Below are 21,562 nucleotides of genomic sequence, written 5' to 3' on the forward strand. Positions count from 1 at the left end.
TCGTTTTTTTCCGGTGTCTGAATGGGCGCCCCTTTCCCCATCTTCTGAGGAATCCCCCTCCCCCATGCCCCTCATTTTCCAGGTCTTTCTTGCCTGATCCCTCTTTTGCCAGGGACTGCTCTGGCGTTGCCTTCCTCTCTCTGGTCTGCGGGGCTCTGCCTCCCTCTCCTCGTCCCCATCTAGCCTGGACACCCCTCACTCCCACCTCCCTGTTCCCCTTGCCCCCAATCCCCGCCCCACCCCCTTGGCAACTGCGATTTTTTTTTCTTTTTTTTTTTTTTGCTGCGAGCCTTGTTGTTTACCCAGCAGGTGGATGTGACGTCAGGGACGCACAACAGCAAAAAATAACAACATCTCCCTCCGCGACGTGTTGGCCTCTCGCGCGCCTTATTTATTTATTTGTTCCGGGAGGCCGGGGGAGGGGGTGGGTGCCAGCGCCCGAGTGGCTCGGGGAAGGGGGGCGAGCCGGCTCGCGCTCCGGGGGTGGCTTGGGGGTGCGTAAGATGGAGAAGGGGCCCCGGCCGCAGCCCAGGGGGCGGGCGGGGGAGCGCCCCCGGCCCGACGTCGTCCGCGCCTCTGCCGCCGCCGCCGCTGGCGCTGGCTGGGCTCCGGAAAGCTAGTCCGGAGCGGAGGAATCTATTGTTATTTATTGTGTGGCGGTTGCATGCTGTACTCGCGGCGGCCCGGCCCTCGCCCGGGAGTGCGTGTGTGTGCGCGCGTGTGTGCGCGAGTGAGTGTGTTCGCGGGGGTGCGCGCGCGGGCGGGAGTGGGCGCGCGCGGGGAAAGGCCCGAAAACACCTTAGTTTGCACCGAGAGACCATTTGCAGCGGGTGAGTTTGTATTTTTCCATTTCTGCTCCACTTTTTCCCAAGCCGCCTCCTGCCTTGTTTCCGACCACTTTAAACAACAACAACAACAACCAAAAAAAAAAAAAAAAAAAGAAAAAAGAAAAAGAAAGAAAGAAAAAAGGAAAAAAAAAACTTCTTCCCATCTCCCGGCTCCACGTGCATCTCCCCCAGCCCTCCCCAGAGGCAGCCTCTCTCTCCCCCGGGTCGGGGCCCGGGCTCCCGGGTGGCTGGGGGCTGCGAGCTGGCGCGGGGGGCGGTAGAGGGGACTCCGGCGGCGCCCGCACTCTTGGGTGCATTTCCATAAGTCAAATGGCGGGGGGGGGGGGGTGCTGCGGCGGCAGCGGCGAGGAGGCGATCTCTCCTTCACCTCGGCCCCTTCACGCGTCGCTCTGCGCTCTCCACGGTTGCAGCGGGGAGAGGAATCGAGAATCCCAGGCCGCCTGGCGCAACTTTCGGTGTCCGGCGTCGGGGTGCCTGCCCAAGAGCCGGGCGGGCGCGGGGCCCGGGGTCGGGTCCGCGGCGGGAGGGGGCGCGCGCCGGGTGCCTCTGGAGCCCGAAGTTTGGACTTGGAGCAAACTTTTTCCCTTCGCCCTCCACGAGTGTTTGCCCCCTCGGAGCCCCGGGCTGCTCCGCGGGCCTCAGCGGAATGACTGGGAACGTCTGCGCCCTAGGCCCCGCGGCTGGGGACGTCTCCGGTGCCACGCACGCCGTGCCCCGGACTCGGCGGCTGGGGCACTCCTCTGCCGCACCCCGGAGCCCAGAAAACTCACACACACACCCGCGCACCTCCAGCTAGACACGTCCCCCTCGCGCGCTCGGCCCGGCGAACCCAGCCTCCCCGCGAGGGATCCGAGGCCGCCGTGGCCAGCTCGGCGGGTGGGAGTGGGAGCAGGGTGCGCTGCGGGGAGTCGCGGCGCCCGGATTCCTCTCCGCTGCACCACACGCACTTTCTGGGTGTACGTCCCTCTTAAGCCTGGGGAATGGGGGATTTCCCAAGTCCCGATCTGTCCTGCGACGTGCGCGAGTCGCCGAGACCCTTCGGCCCTGTCCCGGCGGCCGATGGCTCTCCGTTCCTCTGCTGTGCGCCGCCTTCCTCCCGGGCTCCCCGCGCTCCATTCCTGCCCCGCAGAGAGGATTCAGCTGAGCCAGCCGGCGAGCCGGGCGGGTGTGCGCTTCGGGTGGGGACCGCGGTGGCGGCGCCGGGAGCCGGAGGAGTTTGTCAGTTGCCGCGGGGTCGCGGTCATTCGCTGCCTCCGCCTCCCTTCGCCTCCGCCTCCTGCCCCCCTCCTCCCCAGATACGGCCGCGCTCGGAAACTTTGATTCCTTCTTCTTTTTGGCCCTCGGCTAGTCCCCCTCCCCACCTGTTGTGAGCTCCGCCTCGGTCCCCGGAGACTGGCGGTGACACACGCGGGCGCCGGGGAGCTTCGCGCCCAGAAACAAAGTCTCAGGCCCCCCCTCCCAAGTGTTTGCTTCGAAATCGCTGCCTGCAACCCGCCCCCCCCACCCCCGATTGCGGCGCAGCTCCCGCCCCCTGTGAGAATAAGGACTAAATAAACAGTTGTAACTCCAAACCTTGCGCCTGCGATCGTATCCCTATTCCACCCCCTCCCCCTTTCCTCCCCCCTCCTTTTTTGTTGTTGCAACTTTGTAAGATCCCGGGGAAGGTGCTGAGACTTCGGCTCGGGCCGATTTCCCGGTCTCGGGATCCTTGCAGGGAATCCCTGGGCCACATCCTCTCTTCCCTCCACGCGCGTTCGCGGGTCCTTCGAGCCCGCCGCCCTCTCGGTCTTGGCCCCCCAGGCTACTCATTTATCCCACCCTACTCAGTTCCCCGCAACCTGCACCGGGAAGATTTGCTGAGGGTCGCCCCGGTTTCTTGTCGACCGCAGAACCCGAAAGTTTGCAAGAAGAAGATAGCGCGCGGCGAGCAAGCGGGCAAGGGGCAGCGGCTGCGGCGCCGGGGACCATGGTGCTGCCGGCGCCTCCTCCGCGGGCGTGAAGGCGGCACTCCCACTCCCTCCCCGGACTCCGCGGGTAAGTCGAGGCGGCCGCGGGCGGGGGCGTGAGGGCCGGGGATACCCTAGAGCTTCGGGCTGTACCCGGGGGCTCTCTGCGCCCAAAGCCCCAGCATGGGCGGTGCGAGCGCAGCGATCTGGCGCCGGAGCCAGGAAATGTGCCCATCCTCAAGCCGGTAGGTGCTTTGAAATACTGGACTTTCTCCTTTTTTCCTCTTTTCTTTCCGAAATCCGAAAATCTGGAGATCAAAGTTTAGCATGGAGTGTAAAGTGCTCTGATAAAATGATGACATCCCTCGCTCCCCTTCTCACCCCACTCCCCCCCCCCCCTTTAACTGTTAATTATTTCCAAGTCATTGTGTCCAAATACCCTTGCCGGGCTGATTACAAAGTGTATTGATTTAGTCTGGGCTCATCCTACACGTTCGTCTTAATTCCTTTTCCTTTTGCTAGACCAGAAAACCCGAAATGAAACTTATTTTCTTCCTCTGAGCCCCGCCCCCTCCCCCCAGCCCTCATCTGTGAGGCATGGGCAGAATAATGGAATTAATGTAAACATTTCATTTGGTTGCATTTGAGCTTTTCCAGCCCATTTATGAGGGGCTGGTGTTGCTCTCATGTCCGGTCACAGGTATTTTCCAAGTTCGGGTTTCCCTTTTTGTTTCTGCTCCTTAGACAGGAAGGTTGGAGGGCCATTCTGTATTCCCCCTGAAAGGAGTCTACACATTGAAACCGTCTACACGTTACCTTTGGTTGTCCGTAGGCTTCAGGATTTAGGGCTGGCACAATAGCTGAGTTGAGAAAACCTGAAGGATTGTTAAGAGATTTTTCTCCTGTTGAAAATACATTGAAGAATATTTCCAAATTTTTACCTTTCATCTCCCTTCCCCTCGTTTTTTCCACAGTGAGAATCAGTTTAGGGGGAGATGTCTTAACTAGAATTTGAAGAGAAATGGTAAGAGTTCAGGTGTTTCTTACCAAGGGTTATCCTGTATAATTGAGACACAGGAGTTCCTATGATTTTTGGTTCCAGAGAGAAATGTATTGAATCTTTTTGAGAATTCCACTAGAGTTTTGATTCTCAACGTGAAAATGCCCATCTCTTTAAGGCCAGGAAAAGAAAATAGGGCTCACACAGTTTCAGAGATCAGGAATGAGTCTTTTCCATCTCTGACTTGCCTGCTTGAAAGGTCTCATAATTAAAGAGTATTAAAAATATTAAAAGGAACTCAACTAGTTACCATTCAAAAGGTGTTCGCTAAAATCTCACTGCAAAGGGGGGAAAAAAGGCTTAACATCTTGTCACTGGCTGCATCCCACTTCACCCCCCTTAGTCTTTGGATTAGTCATTGTATGAGAGGGAGAAAAAAAATCAGTTTTTTTTTTTTTTTTTTTTTTTTTTTTGGAAAAGTAAAGTAAACAGCCTCCAACTGCTGAACCTTGACAACCCAAATTAAGGAAGCAGGAGAGATCAAACAGAACTGCTGCTGGGTTGTTGTCAGGAGCTCTACACGGAGAACCCTGGACGATTCGATCAAGCAGCAAAGCTATATATTCACTAATGCAGAAATGGACCATTGCAAATGCTGATCTTTGTTGTGCAAGCAGAGGCTTGCTTGGAAGGAAATATTCAGCCCCTCTCCAGGCAGCATTTGAGTTCCTTATAGATGCTGAGTAGCTAAACAAGTTATTTTTATAATGCATTTTTATTCATGAAGAGAATGTACCCAAAAGGGCATTAAAAGGATAGTAAGACTTCTAGAGGTTGTCTTGCTACCCAGAACTGTGCAGTGGAATTCTTTTTTACCAACATTAGACTCCTACACTAGAGTTAGATAACGTTTTCTCACATCAAGTTTAGAAGATCTGCCTTGTCAGGGAAGCCAAGGTTTTGTATGTGAGGGTTTAAATCTGATGTGAAGCTCAAAAAAAAAAAAAAAAATCAAAAAAAAAAAATCCCTGGTGATGAAGTTTTGTGTCAGCCCACTCTTGGAATTTAAAAAGGCGAGAGGGAGCATTCTCCAGATTAGACATAACCTCTTTTTTTAGATTGACATTCAGCATGACCACGTTGCTACTTTTATTCAAGTTCTCTGTAACTTGTCCTTGCTTGTTGTCTAGGAAAATTTAACTGCTTTACATTTTTAAAGGGAGTAGTAACAGTAATTACTTTAGCATTTTGTTTTCACAGGTTTATCAAAGTATAATGAAAGAAACATCAACTTTTCAAATTAACTGCCTCAAATTAAGGGGGTTGTATTGCTGGAGACCTGTGAAAGATTTTGTGTTTATATTTAAATGCTGGAGTATAAACTGTGTAACGCTTTTTTTTAAGCTATAAAATCCCCAAATTAAATGTCATTTCAAATTAAGTAGAACAAAGTAGGAAAAAGGACAACTAAACACACAGAGAAGAATAAAAATAATTGTCATTGAAGGATTGCATTTGTAACGAACAAATGTCAATCACATAGTAAGCACTTTGTGTTTTTTTAAGTCAGTTTCATAACCAGAGTGCCCAACATGTTTCAAAGTCTGTAGCTTTTATTGGATATACCTTTTATTGTATCATTAAACAATGTGAGTTAAACATACACATGGATGCTATTAGGCAATTTTCTGCAATATGTAATGTTTTTTAAAAAGCTGTAAATACTTTCTAGTTAAATCATTTGTACCAACAATAACAAAAGTTAACTGGGTTAATGTTGAGCCTGGGCATGGTTTTCTGTTACTAAGTTTTTCCTTGCTTCCTTGCTTCTCTTAAGACTCTAGCCCCGGCCTTTGCATTCGGAGGCTCTACTGAAGGATATATGTCTGTTCTCAGCAGTTGTTTAAATTAACAGAAGAATTGTGATATTTCCTCAACAAATATATTTATACCCCGCACATCCAGTGCCAACATAAAGGAAGAGAAGGGAGAATAGAGCCGATGTGACAACTTATTTTGAACCCAGCTTCCTCTTTGCAGCCTATCTTATTGTGCTGTTGATTTGGTTTTCAGGTTTTAAGATGCAAACTCACTTTCGAAATGTTATCTTGTAAAGAGTCTGCATCCCGCAAACGTGTGTGTGTTCAATTTAGGTGTTCTAAAGTACCAATTACTTTTCGGTGGGGACGCCAAGAATATTTACAGGGCATTGTAAGGATTCTGTCTTTTAAAAATAATCTGAGGTACCCGTTAATAAAATTTAAATAGATTGCAGGCTGTCAGAAAATAGTATAAATTTTGTTTATGATTCAGTTACTTTAAGGTACTTACATTAAAGAAACTCATTTAACCCCTGACTGAAGAGCATTAAGTGGGGAGGCGAGCCCTCCAAAGAGCTCCTACTGCCCTTTGCTCTCCCGATAATCTTAAATTACTACAATTTAATTGCAACTTCAAGGCACCGAGCAGGAGCTGGTTCTCTATGGCTGAAAAGGGGTTTCCAGAGCATAGCTAGATTTGCACAGGTGGTATTTTTGTTTTTTCAAAGAAATTTTTCTGCTTAGGGCTTTTTCTTTTCCTTTCTTATCCTGTTAGGTGTCATACTCCTTTTATAGGATTCCGTCATAGTAAATGTCATTTTTGCTAAGCCAGCAGTATTGTTCTTTTTGTTTTTAAGTATGTTTTTTGGACCTAGAGTATATAAAGGTCTCCAGCAAGTAGGGGTTTGTCTTCTAAAGAAAATAACCTGAAGAGAGTCATCTGCTGAATAGACAGGTGAACTTTATACACCAGCCAACATGGACTTTTACTATTTGTAGGGTTTTTTTTTTTTTTTTTTTCTTTAGTTGATGGTAGTAATCCCACCAGGTGATCAAACACTGAGTTTGTAAATTAAGCCAGCAAGCCAAGTAAGTTGGGCTGGTGTGATTTCTAAACGATCTTTCCTGTGCCTTGTTACACTGGTCTGTAGTCACTTTGCCATACTTGTGCCATCCAAGAAACCACCTTAAACTGATTTTTAAAAATCTTTCTCTTCCTTGGTGCTTGGCTGAATTAAGGTTAGAGGTTCCGAAAGCTATAACGTCAGCGGGCCATGAGATGAGACAAATTCCTGAAACAGGGAAACCTGGCCAAATATGGGGTATCTTATGCATGACACTTGTTTTTTTTTCCCCCTGGGACCCACATAGTTTATTTGGATGTGCATGTGACGATGTGGTTAATGGAAATTAAGCAGATTTGGCTTGTGCTGCCAACCTAAAAATAAATGTTGTGAGGAACGTTTGATTTCAAGAAGTGCTTTGGTTTTGCATCCCATAGATAATGTTCTTGCAATAATGGCTGCCAAGGCTGGTATTCTGGAAAGAGGAAGTACAGTGGGGTAAAGCGCATGGCAGTCAGGGAAGACAATTTGACAGTGTTCTTTGTTTCTTTAATAAATTACTTTTATTAATTACAGTCAGTTGGGGCTAAGGCATTTTTCGGGCCTTATTTAGAAGTCAGCTCCCATTCACAAGAAGGTTGTGCCAGAAGCTGCATCCTTTTCCTTGTACTGTTTTACCCAGTCATGAAAATCTCTTGACCGAATTAGCTTGAGGATGTCTCTGCAGGACTTGTGTTTCTTTTTGAAATCCCCCGACACCAGTTTTTAATACATGCCCTGCCTTGTGCACAACAGGTGTTTGGTAGTGATTTTATGGGATCGAAAGTGAGAAAAACATTTCCTACCTAGCCAGCCACTGGGAGAACTGGCTGCCTGAAAGAAAGAATCTGGAACTTGAACATGCATATAGATGGGTTTTTCCGTATGACCCTCCCCAAGCTATTTGCTTTTAAAAAAGTGGGGGAGGGGGCACCATTTTTTGTGCCTCGATATTTGCCATTAAGTTGTAGTAATTTAAGACTATTGGGAGAGTGCAAAGGGCAGTGGAAGCTTTTTAGTGGTCTTGACGCTTGAAGCTGCTCACGTGTGGGGTTAAATTAGTTTCTTCAATCTGAGTACTTAAAGTAACTAAATCGTAAACAAAATTTATATTAGATCCTGACAACTAATAATCTATTTAAATTACATTAGAATATCTGGACAAAAATTTAATTAAAGACAGAAGTACTGTCAAGCCCTGTAAATATCTTGACAGGTCTACTCAATTGGAACTGATATCACGAAATATTTACATATGTCTGGTGTGTTCAGGAACATCTCGGCAGGGCCTGTGCAAAGCTAATTGCACTTTCTTTCCAAATCACATTTTCAATAAAATAGTTTTGTTTTTTTTTTTTTTTTTTTTAAATAAGGGAGCATGAACACATACAAAATTGTGTTCAAGTGTTCTGTTTACTATTTAGTTCTCTCTACTCAGGACCCCTCTCAGATGGGTTTATTTCTTCTAACTGCTGCTAATTCAGACACAAAGCTGAAATGGAGGAATCACTGATTAGAAAGCTCGTGTCATTCTGTTTTATTTCAGCAGTTTGAAAATATCTGGGGCTAGCATGTTGGAGGACAATTTGCTCAGGGGAGAAAAATGGACCTGAACCTGGCATTATTGGGTCCCTGTTTGTATTAAATAGAAGATACTCAGGGTGAGACAAAGATGTTTTCCTGAATTTTATTTTTGGATACAGACTTACTTATTAGTAGTAATTCACGTGGACATTCACAGTTTGCCAGATTCTCTGGTTTTAGCTAATTCTGTGATCAGCTTTATTGGCTAGGACACCGAATAACAGTTCTAGCATCAACTCAAAAGCAGAATTTCCGAGGTTTCCTTTTCTCCCTCCTGGCTCTGCAATTGAATCATAATGTGACTTTTCTCGCTTCTGGTTCCTTGTCTTCGAATTAGGGGGAGTGTTTAAGGTATATTCTTCGAGCTTAAAGATGTAAGGGCACCGGGGCTGTGTAGTTGCTCAGACTTTTAAAGACGTTCTTGGTGCTCTCAGGACAGTGGTTGCAGCTCCTGGGGGGAGGGAGTGATGTGAGTTTGGCATGAGTTTCTCCTGTCCCAGAGCCTCTCCCCTGAATTGGTGATGCCCCATGAGAGGGGCTGGAGGCTTCCTCTCCCGGGGACAGGTAAGCACAGAGGTGGAGGCAGATACTCCTATGCGAAGTGGAAGGAGGGTTGTTGTTGGTCCGAGTTCAGCATGTTTCAAAGCGAGTTCCCATGCTCACCTGCTTCCAGGTCATTGTGTGTCTGTGCGTGTGTACATGTTAGGGGGGATTTATTAAAACACAGATCCTTCGATCAGAACTTTTGCAGACTGACGTGCGAATGTGCATTGTTCGCAAATCTCCCCTGGGGTAATTCTGATGCACACTAAACAGAGACCCATGGGTCCAAGTGATTTCTGCTCCTAAAGATTGTGGAACTGAAATCTTTTATCTTCACTTGGATTTTACCGACTAATTTTTTTGTTTTATCTTGAGACCTGTGTTCTTTTTAATGTGTTTGGATTCCTATTAAGAATCGAAGCTGGTGGTTTTTAAGCATGCACGAGGATTGGAATCGCAGCAGAGCTGTCATTCCAAACACAGACGTGGTCGCGTTGTGCCTGGCTGTGCCGTGTCGGGGGTGGGGGGAGGGCAGCCTTTGCATTTCTGAATAGCTCCCCGTGTGATTCTGGTGCCCACCGAAGTGGGAGAACTGGACTCCTCAAAGCTCAGCACTGGAGGAGTCTTACAGCTCTTCTTAAGGGTTTAACGTTACTGTTTGGACTTCATGAAACCTAAGAAAGGAATATGGGTTCCCTTTCCAGAGTCAAGCACCAAAAGAAACATTAGATACTTAGAGAAATAGAGGCAGAACAAGAGCCTCACGGTTCAGCTGAGTGGTAGAAACAACGGGGCACGTCGGTCGTTCTCACCAAGTACCAGACATTTCTTTTCAAATTATGCCTCGCTTACCTCCATGTTTCCAATGGGCGTTGTCATGTTGTAGCTACCAATTAGTGTCAGATGGCTTGCTGGAATTGTTTTTTCTCCAAGTATTTCGTCTTAATTTAAAGATCTGAACTGTTTACCCATTAGATTAACCCTGCTGGCATAAGTACGTTGATTTCCCTAGGCATCTTGGGAAATTCTCTCTCATTGTATGTGATGGGGCCTGCAGGAATATTGATGGAAGTAGCCTCGCCAAGGATGCCACACAAATAAAGCAAGCAGAATCCTAAGACGAATGCATCCTCCAAGATTATGAGATAAAGGAAGATAAAATGCTAAGGAGGCTTGTTTAACTATTCAGGGCTTCAGCTGAAGATCTCTCCACTGAGATCAAAAGAGTTATTTAAATAAAAGTTGTATAGACATTTTTCGTCTGTATCAGTAATGTGCCTTTTGAAGTTACCCAGCAATAAAGTGTTGGTCCAAAATGCCCTCACCTAAAGTAAAAAATAAAAAATTGCCACTTGACTTTGGGTGTGGCTTCATTTTAATAGATACCAAAAAGGTGGCAATTGTTTCTATGTTTGAAACTTCACAGTTGCTTGGGCTCTAGGTTTGGGTGGCATTTGGAATATCCCTGTAATACAAAGTTCATTTATTTCTGTTCAGACCCTGAAGGGCTTAAATAACAATCTCTGATGGGCCAAGTTTTAAAACTAGAGTGTCTCTAACTTTGCATGGAGGGTTTCTATAAAAGATGAAAAACTGGACTGGTTGAAAAAATAGAAAGTGCATCGTCAAGGCTGCATGGTCTCACTACAGCTGTCAGCAGTGGATGAAATCTACAGCGTGACGCTAAATCCCTCTGCCTTGTTTGTTGAAAAGATGTTAATCATTTCATTAAGAAAGATTAAGTAATTAACTGATTTATCATTAGGGAATCAATGACGGACCCTTTCTAGTGACGTCTTACAGAAATTTTCTAATAGAAGGTTTGCCGCATTTAATTATTTGGAAGAAAGTTAGTTGAACCTTGAGAAGGGGGGGTTGGGTGGGACCTCTTTAGAGAATATCGCTGTCCACATCCAACTGTCAATAATTTTGGAGAAGATAGTCTATTACAGTGGCAAATGGTTCAATCTCGGGTTTTCTCTTAGGGGCTTCGTCAGGCGTGTTGTTGCAGACCCGCTGTTTTGCATGCCTTCTCTGGGCTTAGGGAAGGGTTCAGTCACTTAAATGTGTTCATCTTATTTTCTAAATAATGGCTTTTGTTGCAGTATGATGGCCTGTTGACAGTAAATGCGCCGTCCTAACTTGGGTAAGCTTACAACAAATTCTTATACTTGTAGGAGCAAGTCATCCTCACCGCTGACTGGGGGTGCTTCTCCCTTTTGTCTTACTGTCCTTAAGGCAACAGCAGCACAAGGTTTAAATATTTTGGGATGGGGATGGCGTCGTGGATAGGGTGTGTGTGTGCGGGGGAGGAATCAACTCCCCATCTGGCAAAACATTCACCTTAGACCCCTTTGTCCCCAGATCATACATAAGATGTGATTCTAGCTTATCTTTCCTGTGCATGTATTTGCATCAACTCAAAATTTAAAAGATACTTAAAGAGAGATGTCGTTTCTGTGTTTGTTTTTGTTTATTTCAATTAGGAAGCAGGACAGTGGCTTTTACTAGCTACGGAAATCATCTCTGTGTCAGAGAGGACTTTCCCCTGGCAGAGTACTGAGGTGGGGAACTTCTTCAAGGTAGTTGTGAGACTTTTGAAAATGGTGCAAATGGATTTTATATGGGGGTTTTAGTATTGTAACAAGTGCCCCAATTGTTGAATAAAATGCGATGCCTTGGCCTCAAGCACTTTGATCTGTGAGTTGAGAGAGACTTTTGAGGAAGGAAATCTGGCAGATATTTACAAAGCAATTTCTCTTAAAACTACGCGCTTACAGCTTTCGATGTTTGTTATGAAATGTGTTAAGACACCAAAAAAGTGTAATTCAGAGAATAATTCAGTGGGCCCCCATGTACCTGCTGCTTAGCTTCAGAAAGAATGTATTTCTGATCCAGGTTGAAGAGGCTCCTGGCATATCTTAGCCCAGTCCTTCTACCCTGGAGGTGACCTCTGCTCTTAGCTGGCTGTTTTCCTCCCCATGGCTTTCATTATACTTTTAATACATATGATTGTATTCCCCCAAATACAGGGTTTTCTTTTGCATGTTCAAAATGTGTTTTGATGGTATCCCCCTATTTGTGTTCTGTAGTAACTTGATACTTTTTGTTCAGTACCGTTAGTAAAATTCATTCATATGAATACATGTGGCTGTAGTTTATTCATTTTTCCATGTGAACCTTTTAAAGTGCTGAATATTAATTCAAGACAAGCTCTTCACGCTTGAATTTAAAACCCAGCAGCGTTCTGCAGTCCTGTACATTGAAAATGTAGGATGGATGTGAAACTGTCAGTCCTGGCCACGTCTTCATAATGTGCTCATTTACCAGTGTTTTTTTTTTTTGTTTGTTTGTTTTGTTTTGAGGGGGGCGGGAAAAACTTTAAAGTCAAACATTTACCAGGGAATTTGATTTCAAAAACATAATAAATCAAGTGGCTGATCTCTTACATTGAAGGAGAAAAAAAAAAAAAAACAAACAAACAGACGAGGCATTCATTTGAAGGATCCTAGCCATTTTCTCATTCTAATTTTAAAGACTTGGTTTAGAACTTCACAGTTACATATGCAGGGTAGCAAGTTAAAAAGCGATGTTTAATTAACAGGCACTTTATACTTCTGTATTCTTGTTATGATATAAGCACCTTGTTCTTCAGAGTAGAAAGTGATTTCTGCATATTTTCAAGGACTGGCATCTTTATGGTAAGAAAGCCACATAAATAAAGATATACTTAGATGAAAATCGGAACATGTTTTTAAAATAGTGTGTGTCTCCTTTCAGCTCTGTTATCAAACTTGCTGCCTAAGCCGGAGCTGGTGCTCTGTGATTATGCTAATGACCAAAAGAATCGATGATGCGGAACTAGATGAAATCAGTGGTATAATCGGAGAGAGTTATCAGGTTTTTTTTGTCATTAAATTTAGTGATAAATAATACACTCTTCATTTTGAGCAGAGAGAACATATTTAATTCTGATGTGTACAGAGTATCGATTTAGTTAGGCTTATGGCTGAGTTAAAACGATCATCTTTTGTAGTTTCAGAGGAAAGATGAAAGGCATTTGTGTCAGCTTGGTGGCTGACTGACTCCGGCCATAGAAATGTTTACCTTCACCAGCCAGGGAAGGGTGGGAAAACTTTTTTTTTTCTCCTCCTAGGCAACTTGGATATTTGTACTGACATTTTATTAGGAATATCAGGTACTCAGTAAATAGCATAAATGACTGGGGATGTTAAACAAAATGAGTGTAAAAGGTAGATAGTGTTTCCCTCAAGAATGGAGAAAAATATAACAAAGGGGAAATGTTTGGACAACGCTCTTTTTAAAAGGCGGGTGTGTGTTAAACAGGGCCCATTAGAGTCAGTGTTGCCCATTAAACAATGGCTTTAATTTAAAAAATTTTTTGAGTTTCTCATAACAAATAAAGTTATACTTGGTAACGGTTTATTTAAGGAGAAGTCATCCTTGTAACTTAACATCTTTTTCCAGGATCCTGAAACCTTGGGGGAAAACACTGGTGCCGCCTCCTTTGTTGCAAAGGGGTTTCTAATGCACTTCTCCCTAAAAGACATGCTTCCCTGGGTAGAGTGAGCAGTTCTTTTACTACTGCACAGCAGTACCAAGTGATAAGAGGGAAAATAAAAGAGTAATTAGCTATGTTTTATAGGACGTTAAAGAAAGGGTGATGGAAGTCTATAAAAGAAGAAAATCAGATCAAAGGCCGCTGTGATGTTATTTTTTGAAAACGCAGTGTAAAAGCGGTTCTCTTAATAGCAGAGACCCCCATCCTGGCTTGGCCAGCTGTGTTCTGCCATTTTCCTTTCCACAGTCCTGTCCATCCTTGGTTGGGTCTTACCAGCCATACCATCTGCCATTCCAGCGGTGGCCTTTTCGTTGGGAAAGCAGGCCAATTGGGTCAACTTTTGTGATCTGGCAGATGTCCACTGGGAGCTCAGATCAGGTCAGGCTCATTTTCATGTGTGGCCAAAGCCAAGATTTCAACTTGGTGAAAGGCTGTGGAATTTATTTCCCAAAGTGCTGCCCAAACTCTGTTCTTTTTTTCTTCAGCTGCCTCCTTGGGCTGAGATGATTGCTTAATGCTCTTAATTATGCTGGATCCCTCTGTATTTTCAAACACCTGTGTGTAATTCAGATCATGGGTGGTCACAGAGCCTGGCTCACTGGACAGCTTCACCTTCAGAATGGGGAAATCCCAAGGAACCTGACCATGGACCCTGTGTTAGGGGGCTGAGTAGAGGCTTAAAAGGATGGAATGTTTCCCTTGAACTTCCATTGTGCCGTGTGAAAGATCCTTAGTCATTGGGTTGGGGCGAGTCTTAGAATGAATACCTCAGAAACAATGTTTTAAAAAGTAAACTCTCATTCACTGCTGGTGGGAATGCAAAATAGTAAGTCACTTTAGAAGACCATTTGGTGGTTTCTTATAAAACCAAGCTTACTCTTACCAGGCGATCCAGCAATCCTGGATCCTTGGTGTTTATTCAAAGCAGTTAAAATCTTAACGTCCACTCAAAAACCTGCACGTGAATATTTATACCAGCTTTGTTCATAATTGCCGAAACTTGGAAGCAGCCAAGGTGTCCTTCAGTACGTGAATGGATAAATAATAACTATGGTACATCCAGACAATGGAATGTTATTCAGCACTAAAAAGAAATGAGCAGTTAAGCCACAAAAAGACATGGAGGGACCTTAAATGCATATTACTAAGTGAAATAAACCAATCTGAAAAGGCTATATACTGTATGATCCAAATTATATGATATTCTGGAAAAGGCAAAGCTGTGGAGATAATGCAAAGATCAGTGGTTGCAGGGTGGGGGGAGGGAGAGACGAATAGACAGAGCTCAGAGGATTTTTAGGGTAGTGAAAATACTCTGTATGATACCGTGATAGTGGAGGCATGTCATTGTACATTTGTCCAAACTCATAGAATGTACAACACCAAGAGTGCAATTGCACACTAGACTACAGTCTAGTGTAGACATCACTTTGATACGCCCTGGGAAACTGAAAAATTTATGTGATTTGCTTTATTGTGATACTCGCTTTATTTTGGTGGTCTGGCACTGATCCTGAAATGTCTTTGAGGTGTACCTGTACTTGGTCTTCCAGTGTATGCATTTATATTTTCTTCCTCTGCAAAGAAACCCCGTTTGAAGACAGCACCATCAGGACCAACCTGTCTCTCTGATGTTTGTAACATATATGAGACCAGGGGTACATACAGGCATCTGGAACTGTAAGATTTTTCTCTGGATACACGTGTTATACCTGTGTGTGTATACACTTGTGTGTGTACATGTTTGGGAGGTGTATATTGTGAATGAAATAGGATAAGGTCGAGGATCTGGAATTGAGTTTTAGTGAGTGGTTCAGATTTTCTCAATCCTTCAAGGTTAGAAGTGCATGGGTCCCATTATTTCTCCAGGAAACCCACTAGTGACATCTTTCCTTTTCCATGGGCTCTGATGGTCGTACTAAGCACATTTTGGTTTGCAGGTTGGAGCATGGATTAGGTGTGGGGTGAAGACTCGCTTGCTGTATGTATTAAATATCAACTTTTGAGAATCTGTGACAACCAAGCCAGGTTACCTAGAGTGTAAATAGCCTGTGAAACACGTTATCTGTTAAAAAAAAAAAAGTAGAAGTAAAATCCAAGTCTCGTGAAACTTTTGAAAATTCAAACATCAAACTAAAAGTGAGAGTGGACCAGCTATGCGATTTGTGGGCCCGGTGCAAAATTAAAATGGGGGGTTCCTTGTGAAATACTGTGAAATATTAAGAATTTCAAGATGGTGACAGCGAAACATTAAGCCAAGTTGGGGCCCTTCAGAGCACGGGGCCCTTTGTGACTGCACAGGTCACACCCCCGTGAAGCTGGCCCTGCTTGGGATTCATACACTGTCTTGAAGGGCTTTGCTTTTTCGTACCAAGGTTTCCTCTCCTGCAAGACAGGAGGACAGGGCTGGGACAGACGTGGCAGGCTGAGCCTCTCCTATGCTGCTCACTCAGCGATCTTGGCTTTCTCTCTATTACTGAACCCAGATTGGTTTGCAAATCCCTGTGAAAGCACATTCCTCTTCCTGGGTTGTAAGATCCATTGAGTGCAAAATACTGGTCATCCTGTCCACGAGGTGTTCTCTGGCTTCCTGTGAGGGAAGCCAGTCCTGTTCGTGCTGTTCTTTTCCTTCTTTGTCTTTTTCTTCTCTAGGCCTTCTCCCACTGTCTTGATCCTCTGACTGTACCTTTGCTCCCTGTCACCTTCATTGCTTTTCATTGTCACCCGCCCTTGGCTTCATCCTGGGAGAGGCCGGCTGGACCTAAAATCTGAAGGCAGCCTCAGAAAAGAGTTTTTGCTCTTGTTAATTTTTAAAATTTATTTATTTTATTTATTTATTTTTGGCTGCGTTGGGTCTTCATTGCTGCGCGCGGGCTTTCTCTAGTTGCGGTGAGCGGGGTCTACTCTTCGTTGCGGTGCACGGGCTTCTCGTTGCAGTGGCTTCTCTTTGTTGTGGAGCACGGGCTCTAGAGGCACGGGCTTCAGTAGTTGTGGCACGTGGGCTTAAGTAGTTGTGGCACGTGGGCTCAGGAGTTGTGGCTCTCGGGCTCTAGAGTGCAGGCTCAGTAGTTGTGGCGCACGGGCTTAGTTGCTCTGTGGCATGCGGGATCTTCCAGGCCCAGGGCCCAGACCAGGGCTCAAACCCGTGTGCCCTGCATCGGCAGGCGGATTCTTAACCACTGTGCCACCAGGGAAGCCCTAAGGTGTTAATTATTAAACAAGCAGATTCTGTCTGGAGATGCGTGGGTGGATCGCCTTCAGGAACCACAGCGAACCAGGCCCTATGTCGTGGAGATGTGATTGGCTCAAGCCGCACAAAATGCAAAATGCATTTTGTGGCCTGTTGTACTTCTGCTTCAGATGGTCGGGACATCCTTACTGATGAAGATTAAATGCACTTCTCTAAGGTGGTTCAAGTTCAACAGGGTTTGAAAAAAAAGAAGGGTTTTTTTTTTTTTTCTGCCTTACCAAGTTGTAGAATTTCAACATAATGGGATGACTCTGGAATGTTTTACCTTGGGCCAAGTGGTTTTTGTTCTCTCCTGAAATTTGCACGGATCCTCTGCCCCTCGGTAGCTTAGGTGTCCTGAGTGAGTGACTGAGTCTTTGGGACTCAGTGTATGTTAGTGGCAGTGACGGTGCTGGGGTTTGGACCGACAGGAGGCATAAATCAGCAAATATATGCAGAGCACTTAACAGAGCTTTTGGCTTGTCATAAACACTTGATTTTTGGTGATGGTTTATTATTAATAAGGTTGATTCCTGTTATCTAAATTTGTGGTTTTTTTAGAACTTGGTCTTGGCAGTTCACTCCCTCCTTTAAAAGGTATGATAGCAAAAGTTGGGAAGATTTAAAAACTTCCCCTCCCATGCTTTCTTGCTTCCCTCCCACATTCCCCACGTTTCTCTCCCCACGGGCCTCTGCTGTCCTTCCCTCTTCTGTCGGGCACAATAGCTCTTCCTGACACAGTGGCACGCGACGGTTTGAGAAGGCTGTGAATGCTGGGAGGATGTGTTTGAGCTGACACAGGGGCGGTTTCTGGGAGCCCAGGGAGAAGGCGTGCACGTGTTTTTCTGGGGAGGGGTATGATGAGTTTGTTAGGAGCCCCCAGGGGGCCAGGCTGGGGGAGGGGCTCTCCATGTCTCTGTGGCCTTCTTAGGACGCCAAAGGTTGCCAGAAGCAGGGTGGCACCAGTGTCTGTACGCCGCCTTCGAGAGGTTGCTCTTTGACTCTACTTCTGTTTTGTAAATAAGTCCATTTGTACCCTTTTCTTTTTAGATTCCACATATAAGCGATATCATATGATATTTGTCTTTTCTGAGTCACGGATGTAGAAAGCAAACTTATGGTTACCAGGGGATAAGGAGGGGAGGGATAAATTGGGAGATTGGGATTGACATATACACACTACTATATATAAAGTAGGTAACTAATAAGGACCTGCTGTATAGCACAGGGAACTCTACTCAGTACTCTGTAATGGCCTATGTGGGAAAAGAATCTTAAAAAAAGAAAGACTGGATATCTGTATATGTATAACTGATTCACTTTGCTGTATACCTGAAACTAACACAACATTATAAATCAACTATACTCGAATAAAAATTAAAAAAAAAAAAAGAGGCTGCTCTTTCAGAAGCAATTGAGGGCCTAGAGCTTTTTTTTTTTCCCATAGAGAAGGACATCAGCTTCCCCACCTGCAGGTCTGGTAGGGAAGGAGGAAAGGAAGGGAAAATAAGATCCTGTGAGTGATCCCCTGTCTGGCTCCTGCCCCCCTGACAGTCTGAGGCTGTGGACATCAGAGCCTTCCTATCCGGCGATTTCCCAGATTGCCTGTTGAATTTTCTCAACAACCTTAATTTTCACACTAAAGGGACTGGACATGATACTTTAGTTGGGTCAAACGTTACACTACACAAGGGTTTTATAGTCAGGTTTGGGATTTGAATGTGTTTACGTCCTCTGTCTGTGTTATTTTTCCCTGGCAAGGTGTCTGGTGTCGAGTTCCTAGGGGAACAACAGAGCTGCTCAGGACAGCTAACCACGTGCAAACCAGTTATTAACTTGTAATCCACGCACCCTTTTCGATGTCTCTATTTCTCCACCTCTGCCAGGGTGGTTGGAGAATGAGCTGGCTGTGCGCTTAGCAGGCTGGGAAGGGGGGCCGTACATTTGCCAACTAATTCCCCACGGTGGTCGTGAACCGTGTTAACAGAGCTGTTTCCTATCTGTGCGGCCACACCTGTATGCAGACAGGATCGGTCAGAACTTTTAACCGTCTCCATCGTGGTGGATGAGGGACGTGGGTGTTTGTGTATTTCTTAGTGACTGTGTAACATACAGTGGAGAAGTAAGTTATTTTACTGAACATCATGGAATTAACACATGGATTCCTCCATTTACTCACTCATTCATTCACACGTTCACTCGTTGATTTACGTATTCCTCACTTGTTGTTTTATTGACCCGACATTACTACTGGGCGAGAAAGCATCACTTCCTGATCCCCTGTCTCCCCAGCTTATTTGTGCACATTCTCAGTTAGATGTTCTAACACGGCATCATTTAGACTCCCGAAGGTCATTATTCACAGAGGTCTTTGTCAACAAGCTTATGGGATTCATCTAGTTCCACCTTTTATTTACTAAATATATGGCCGCCCAGAAGCAGATGAGTCATCTATACACATAGTTACCATTCCTGTAACAAATAGGGCTTTCGTTCGCATTTTGCCTATGAACACTCCACTAGGTAGTATACCAAGTATAAGCAGCCGCCTTTTCTTTCTAGCCTGAGCACTTAATTAAAACCTGACAGATTGATTTTTCCATTAGGCCAGAAGGCAGGTGTCGTCTTGAACAATTCTTGATTTGAATTTCTTATTGAGTCTGTTTAGCTTCTTGTGGGCACACAACTCCCCTGCCCGCCCCAAATATATGTATTTGGTGAAGACTGTTTTACACAGTGAATTTTACACAATGAATTGGTAAAAAAAAAAAAAAAGAAAATATCTTAATAGTAAGTTCCTGTTAAAAAGGTGCTGATAGGGAATTGCTTTAATGCCTGCTGTATTCTTGGCCTCTCCAGGGAATGCTGCCTTTTGAGTGATGTTGAATGGCAGTCTGAAGTCCGGGAAGCTGTCATTTCTTATCCTGTTTTTACCCCTAATGCTCCATCAGGGACAGAGTGACAAAGACATTGATGTCCACAGCCCCTAACCCCTTGGTGGATGATTTGATTTCTTTCCTTGCCTGTTTTCAGCGTTCGTCCTCCCAAAACGGCACGGAACTAACTGTCCGAAAGGATTGTTGGTCTGTTCACGGAAATATAAATCCCCACTTCTAAATGTGAAAAAACGAAACAGAAGCAAAACACCTCTGCGAAAGCCATTTAACTCTAGTGATGAAGAGTTTCATTAATTCTAAGGACACTGACCAGGCATGCGGCTCTAGTTAAGGGTGTATCCAAATCCCGATCAGTGCCGTATGGGTGTCGGTCATACTGTGGCTTGGTGGCTAAGGGCAGGGACTCTGGAGTTTAGCAGACTTGGGTTTAAAGAGGCTTTTTAACACTTGTTGGGTGACTTAAAGCCTCTTAACCTTTCTAATTTGCCTTCATCTTTCATAAATATGTGTGTGTGTATAAGAGGATGTAATAATAGAAATTACGTCATCCGTTTGTTCTGTGGATTAATGAGATATAATCCATGTAGAATGTGATGCATGGTGCCTGATAAGTATAGGAAGGAGCTGTATGCACGTTAGCGCTTACGATTGTGATTATTCTACCTATTGGTTAAAAGTCACATTAAATAGCTAAGACGGATACAAGATGCGGAACTTTGCAGAGATCACAAAAACCCGAAGGAGGCCTACTTCGCCTACATGGAGTGAGTCTGAACCTCAGGTTAATCACCTCGTTGGTGTGTTTTGGAGTTTGTGTTGATTGCATTGGTTTGATCGCTTGGCTTTTGAATAAGCTCCTAAAATATGGTTTTGTCTGGTGTTTTTATTTGCTTCCGAAATTGGTGCAGGTGCAGAAAACAGGAAGCGAAAGCTTAGGCGGCCCAAGGGAGCCTCATTCAAATTGTGCCAGGCAGGCATAATATACACGTGTTATCACCTTACTGATAATCTGGCATGCTGTGAGTATTCCACGTGCCACGGGGATCACGGAGAGTGAAGTCATACGGCAGTTTGGCACCAACTCGCCCGGCTCCTTAGGAAGGGGGAGAGAGAGGAAAGCCCTCATTCTCAGAGACGGTGCTCAACACAGCTTCACTCGTCCAGAGGCACAGGCTTGCAGTTGCCCTCTTGTCTGTTGGCACTTCACATTATCTTTGAGGCCGTACCTCTTGAGAGCAGGGAAGGTGTCTTTCCTAAATGAACTGGCACCATGTCTCTGTAGTTTAAAAGTCTCCTCTGAGTTTGAGACTGCGTTGCGTATTGCTCCGTATTCTGACATGTAGAAAAATTGGAAAGTTGAAGACCCATGGCTAGAATACAAAGCTTTCCACATGTTTAAGTATTTGGGTAGCCCGATGGTTATATCTAAAGAAAGTGTTGTCTTCAAGGTTTAATTTGGTTCTTTGTCCTGGAGGGTTTAGGGAGAGACCATGGCTGCCTTGCCTGTGTGGCCGGGAAGGTCTCTCTCTTTGTCTTTGGCCAAATGATCATCTTTGCATGTAGTGAGCCCTTGGACGTGCATGGAATTGGATAAAATTTGCCCAGCATGGCCCACTGTTGTGGAGGAGCTACTCCACGTGTATTTCTTTGTTGAACCCAGAAGCGGGTCGCCAGGTGCTATGTGTAAGATGCCCACCTGTTTCCTGCTTTTGGTAAGAGGGCATCTCAAATAATTTCTCTAGTTCCACGGAAGAGCCGGAGCCTTTAGAGCTCTGCCCCCATCCTCCACTTGGCCACAACTTTGTTTCTTCTTGTTTAGCTTGATTCTTCACAGCCACTCTTTGGCCACAATCACACACACACACCCACCCTCCCTCTCTGGTTTGTTCCCACCTTTTCTCGCATGGCCAGCCTGTCTGCTTCATTCACTTCCCCAGCCTCACTGTGCTCACGTCCCATATTTTCCAGAAAAAGGCATGTGCCAGAGCCACACTTCTTCTCTTCCCTTTG

The 21,562-nt window shown here is 45.2% G+C and overlaps 1 protein-coding gene across 10 annotated transcripts in view; it reads left to right on the forward strand.

The window, feature by feature from the left end:
• The first annotated feature begins 594 nt into the window (after positions 1–594).
• Positions 595–21,562, forward strand: part of FOXP1 (forkhead box P1) — a 598,922-nt gene continuing 577,954 nt past the window's right edge. For 6 of the 10 annotated variants that reach the window (XM_057554344.1, XM_057554343.1, XM_057554346.1 and 3 more), the window contains exons 1-2: positions 601–830; positions 2,738–2,882. The gene's annotated coding sequence lies outside the window, so the exon portion shown is untranslated. Of the gene's footprint in view, positions 831–2,737; positions 2,883–21,562 lie in introns of all 10 variants that reach the window. The other 4 variants (XM_057554350.1, XM_057554351.1, XM_057554352.1 and 1 more) reach the window with 3 other exon arrangements.

Source organism: Balaenoptera acutorostrata, chromosome 10 (assembly GCF_949987535.1).
Source record: "Balaenoptera acutorostrata chromosome 10, mBalAcu1.1, whole genome shotgun sequence".
In the NCBI taxonomy this organism is placed as follows: Eukaryota; Metazoa; Chordata; class Mammalia; order Artiodactyla; family Balaenopteridae; genus Balaenoptera; species Balaenoptera acutorostrata.